The sequence below is a fragment of the Chenopodium quinoa genome, unplaced genomic scaffold, assembly GCF_001683475.1.
Source record: "Chenopodium quinoa cultivar QQ74 unplaced genomic scaffold, ASM168347v1, whole genome shotgun sequence".
Lineage (NCBI taxonomy): Eukaryota > Viridiplantae > Streptophyta > Magnoliopsida > Caryophyllales > Amaranthaceae > Chenopodium > Chenopodium quinoa.
Window position 1 is genome coordinate 5408654 of NW_018742763.1, and position 5889 is coordinate 5414542.

Below are 5889 nucleotides of genomic sequence, written 5' to 3' on the forward strand. Positions count from 1 at the left end.
CGGCCTTTCAAAATTGAAGCAACATTTGCACTCCTTGCTAAGGCTTATCATCCCTTTGCCCAAGGAGACGCTTTACATGTACTTAGCCGTCTCAGATCATTCTCTCAATGTTGTTCTCCTTGTTGAGAGAGACGACAATCAGCTCTCGGTCTATTTAATTAGCCATATGCTTCGAAATGCAAAACTCCGATATTCTATAATTGAAAAACTTGGTCTCGCCTTGTTCAAGGCAGTCAAGAAGTTGAAACCATACTTCTTGGCTCATCCGGTGGTGGTCTATACAGACCAATCCCTCAAGCAGCCAATGACAACTTTAGAGTCATCCGGCTGAATGCTCAAGTGGACTATTGAAATGCAAAGTCTTGAAATCTGTTTCGAACAAAGGAAGGAAGTTAAGGGTCAGGCGTTCACGGACTTCACTGTTGAAATGACAAGGTCGGTTGAGCCGGAAAATCTTGACCAGGTTTGGAAGGTATATGTAGACGGGAGCTCTTCTATGAACAGCTGTGGTGCTAGGGTAATATATTAGTCTCCTGAAGGGGACAAATATTAGCACGTACTACGCTTCAAGTTTCAAGCCTCGAATAATGAGGCATAGTATGAAGCCCTGCTAGCCGGAATACGCATGTGTAATGCGGCAGGGGCAAGAAAAATTAATGTCTGCTCTGATTCACAATTGGTCGTTAGCCAATACCACAGTGACTATGAAGTAATGGAAAAATCAATTATTGAGGAAGATCTCATTGGAGTTCTTGACCGAAAATCAACCTGGATGGACGGTATCCGGGCATATCTGCTAGACGGCACTCTGCCGGATACATATCTAGAAATGGCTGCAATGAAAAGGTGTGCGGCCAACTTTGAGATCCAGATGGAGAACTTTTCAAGAAGGGATTTCTGCTGCCACTCTTGAAATGTATCACCCTAGATAAGGGGAAGGAAATTCTGGAAGATCTACACTCGGGCTACTCTGCCTCACACATAGGCGGCAGAGCTCTAGTAGAAAGGGATAAGCGGCAAGGCTACTTTTGGCCCACTCTTGAGGCAGACGCCATGGAAATGGTGAAGAAGTGTGACAAGTGTCAAAGATTTGGTAAGCTCATCCACCATCTGGCCACTAATCTAGCGGCCATTCATAGCCCATTACCATTTGCCAAATGGAGCATGGACATTATGGGACCGTATACTCCTGCGCTAGGCGGACGACGATATATTCTAGTTGTTGTTGACTACTTCACCAAGTGGGTATAGGCTGAGGCGGTTAAGGGAATTAAGACAAAGGATGTCATTTCCATCATCTAGAAGAACATCATCATCCGGTTTAGGGTACCTATGTCTATGGTCTTTGACAATGGCTCTCATTTTGAGACGCCTACCCTCAAGAACTGGCTGGGAGACTAAGGGATCTCTCACTGTTTAGCCTCAGTTGGCCGACCCCAAGAAAACGGCCAGGTTGAAGCTTTCAACAAGTTAATCTCAAACGACATTAAGAAGAAAATTAAAAGAGCTAGTGGTCTATGGGCAGAAGTGTTAACTCATGTCTTGTGGGCCATCAGAGTAACAGCAAAAGGGGCAACTAGCAAAACCACATTTCTCATGGTGTACGGTGCTGAAGTTGTCTTGCCTATTGAGCATTATGAGCCGACTCTTCGAGTCATGTTATATGATGAAGAGGCAAACTGGGAGCCATACGGCTTGCATTGGATTCACTTCCAGAATGCAGGGGCAATGCCGCCTTAAATCACAAGATATACCGTCTAAGAATGACAAGAGCCTAGAACAAAAGAATACACAAACGGCCCTTGAAAGTAGGGGACTTTATGTTACGGGAAATGGAGGCAACCGGTAAGGCCAATGAGCAAGGAAAGTTGACGCCCAATTGGGAAGAAGTAAGAGGCAGCACCTACCGCCTGGAAACTCCAGACGGCAGGAAGCTAGCCAGAACTTGGAATGTAGAAAATCTAAAGATATACTACTTCTAAGACTTGTAATTTTTTTTGTAAATAAGATGCTTATCAATGAAAAGTTGCTTTTTTGTTTTCAATATTGATTATATATGCTTATTTAGATATATCTTCCAATGAGAACACCGCCTGTGCAATGTGCAGACAACCAAATCTAAACCAACTGTCTGCTCCAACAAGAGTATGACATCAAGCAACGACCATCCGGGCGAATACGTCACAGAGAGCATCTCCCATTTGGGTGGTACATTGCTCTATAAACTCAAACACAAACGGCCCAATTGACTAACTCAATAAGGGTTAGCTCATAACCGTTTGACCTGAATAGTCTAAAATAAAACTTATATGGCGTGATAAAACCGTAAGTCTTTTCGACAATAGCCGATAATCAGTCGTTATTTCAACTTAGATTAAAATCTTATAATAAGTTTATAACTAATGAAATCCTCCCAATGGGGGAAAAGGACATTTGAGTATACGTATGGATAATATAGTTTAAAAGATGACCCAGCCGGTGAACAACGTTTCTCCTAGTTCAATAGATTAGGCAATTCCGAGAACCGCCTGGGTGTTCAAGTTTATACCGCCTAGAAGTTAGACGGATGTGTACTTGGTTTGGGGAAATCATTGTAATGATTGATTGACCAAGGAACCTCTCATACTCCTTAAAGTATCAAAAGTTCCTCAGTCAATCCATTTTGAAATCAACCACACAGCCGCCCAGGGGAAAGGTGCAGCTGGTTTGTTAGTTGCCACATCCAGTTAACCAGATAGGCAATATCAAAGAATATAAAACAAATCAAACATTGCAAAATTGAAAAATTTGGCAAAAACGACTCAGTCGGCTACGTTATAAATAAAACCCGACCTTAAGCCCGGGAGAGGTGATTGTCAAACAGGATTCACATCCGGGAGAATAAAAATTGTTATGTTATAACACAAATACTCGGCACGCAGGCCAGAAACATAGACGACTCAAGGCTGAAAGAGAGATAAAGTTAATTCTGCTAATGCAAGGGCATAGATTGGTCCTAGCTGAAGGGGAGCTCACCTTCTGCTTGCCTTGGTTAAACTAGGTTAGGGTCAACCGACACTTGATCTTGCTGCTCATTAGGCTCCTCCTCGTCCTCTTCCTGCTCCTCATCAGACGGCTCAATGCCAGCCCATCAATTAAACAAAGGCGGGGCTTTCAGCCCTAAGGTCTGGGCATCGTACACCTCGCTAGCATACTTGTACCTCAGACCAAAGAAGTCCCAGTCATAGTCTGGATGGACGAGGTGCCATGCTTTTTTCATGCGCTCCTCACAGTCCTTCTCGTTCTCCGCTATTAGCCGCTCTTGCTCTTCCTCCAGTTCGGTTTAGAATTCACGCCGCATCAGGGCCATCTCATGCTTGAATCGATTGACGTCTGCTCGGAGCTGAGTATTCTCTTTGTTGGTTGCCTCTAAAGCTTTGAGGTCCGACTGAGCAATCTTGAGCATATGCTCAAGGTTAGACGCCTTTTTATTAGTCATCTCCAAGGAAGTCGTCACCTCTTTAATAAGTTTCTCCTGTTTCATCTCCTTAGCTTTAGACTTAATATCATTTATTGTAATTCGATATTGAGTAGAGTTAAGGGCTTTGACCGCCCGTTCGTTGGCATCTCTTACCTCCTCTTTCTTTCTACTAATCGGAGTCTTTAGCCCGTCTACCCTAAGCATTGCCTACAAAAGCATAGGTGGCAAAGAACAGGGATTAGGCGATATTCTATTAAATACAGGCATTTTGAGAAAATTAAAGACAAGTTACCTCAGTCAGCAAGGCGGTGATGCGTTCAAGGTTGACTTGATGCAAACCAGGAACTAACTCCTTTTCGGACCGAGTGATTGACTTCAGCATCCGTTTGGAGTATTGCTGGAGGTTCGACCATGTAGGAGAGGCATCTGCACCACAAGAAGGACGTTGTTGTGAAATAGCAGCATAAGCGGCACCTATATTATGCTGGCTGCTGGATGAATCTCCCGACTGTGCAGCCTGAGATTTGCCTCGTGTAGGCCCAGGCGGCCATGGGGGTTCAAAGCAATCAATTATACCTTAAGGATCTGGTTGAAGGGTCTGGTCACCCCCAACCGCTGTAGAACTGGATGCAGCATCGAGTGGCACGCCACTCTTTGGCGCCTTTGTGACGCCCGGCTCTTTGCCAACCATGTTTACACTCAGGCCAAGATCTTTAAGGATCTTGCCTACCGAAGTGGGTCGGTCTCCTCCAAGTGGTAAGGAGGATGTCGTCTGGGTTGGCTGCGCTTTTCTGGCCTTAGAGGAGCCTTTGGCAAACTCCTCAGGCTTCCGCTTGAGCATCTTTTTGTAGAATTTGGAATGTTCTTACGTCCACCCTGAAAGTGGAACACATGGGTTACAGCCAGTGATATGTCGTCTTAGTATAATGAATAGATGCACTACAAGTCAAAAAGGGGAGCAGGCGGAGCTTACCCCATCATTTTTGGCCGCTAGATATGTTTTAGGGTTTTTAATATCCTGCGGGAGAGTTACAACACCAAGACTGACCTTTGGACGCCTGTACCAGCAAAAACAACGGACACTCTTGTTGGTGGGAGTTCCACGTCCGACGATCAAGTTAGAACGTGTATAAGGAGTAAAGTGCGGAGAGTAAAGGGTCTCTCTTGGATTCCAAGAGAGAATCTGCAATGTGTAATTGCTCAGTTCGAGGTGTCAGGTGTCTGACTTTCTCTTATAGAGAGTTAATGTGAATTCAATATTTCTGAATCGATGTTCCTCAGAGGGGTAACATCTCCCTTTTATAGGGTGTTGAAAAACGTTCCCAGTACTAGGTTTTAGTAAACCTAGGGCTGATTGGGCCTTGCCTTGGAATTTGGGTCGTAGGAGGCCACTTTCCTAGTTGGCAATTCTGCCTGCCACGTGTCTTGACATAATTGGTCCACCTTAGACCTCTCACGAGGTGACACGTGGCGGCCTCTAGTTGGTCCACGTGGATGACACGTGGCAAGGCTTCATTGGTCCACGTGGCGGAGAAAAATCCCCTAATCAAGCTGGGCCTGCTTTTTTTTCTAGCTACGCCTTCCTGATCTCAGCTGCGGACCTGACAGGTGTCTTCTCGGTAGCAACCATTGTTAAAGCTTTTTCTGCATAATAATAACCGGCTAGTTAGACAAACTCGAATAAAATACATAAAACAATAGAAGCGACATCAAGGTGCCGGTTAGGTAGTAAACGTACGTCTCTTAAACATAGTACTAAGGCCACAGATGGAGAGGAACGCCTTGTCCTTAAGCTAATCCATATGAGGTACCCAATTCTTGGGTACAATTATTTTTGTGCCATCATCCAGAGGCATGGTAGTTGTATTAATTAATTCTAGCTCTAGTATATGTGCCCAACCCTCCTCAAGAACATACGGCAGGGAACACTTCTTCCCTAAGAGATCCGACTTTTTATTATACCGGCAGAGGAAATGATTTTGACGTCTGCTGGGAGAGGAAACCAAATAGAATTTGCTCTTCCAATTGATCTAATTTGATGGCTTGTCAAGCATCATCAAATACTCCGGATGCGTGGTCAAAGCATACCACGCCCTCTAGCCGCCTGGGGCACAGCTTAAATAGTGCATGTGAGCAAAAGCCTCCCAGCCGGGCTTTTTGTTTTGAAACTCACAGGCGGCGATATAGCTGAGGATGTTCACCCACGAATTAAGGGTGAGCTGCCATACGCCTATGTCATCGCCCTTAATATGGCCTTTATTCCTTCATGGGGGGGGGGGGAAGCGGAGACCGGCTTTGAATGCCGCCTTGTAGCAGCCGAAATATTGTCGGCGTGGTAAAGATTGTCCTCTCAGACAACTGTTGCCTCTGTAGGCGGCACGATTATTTCCCATCTATCCCCTAGTGGGCATTTTTCTAAAAAGGCTGTA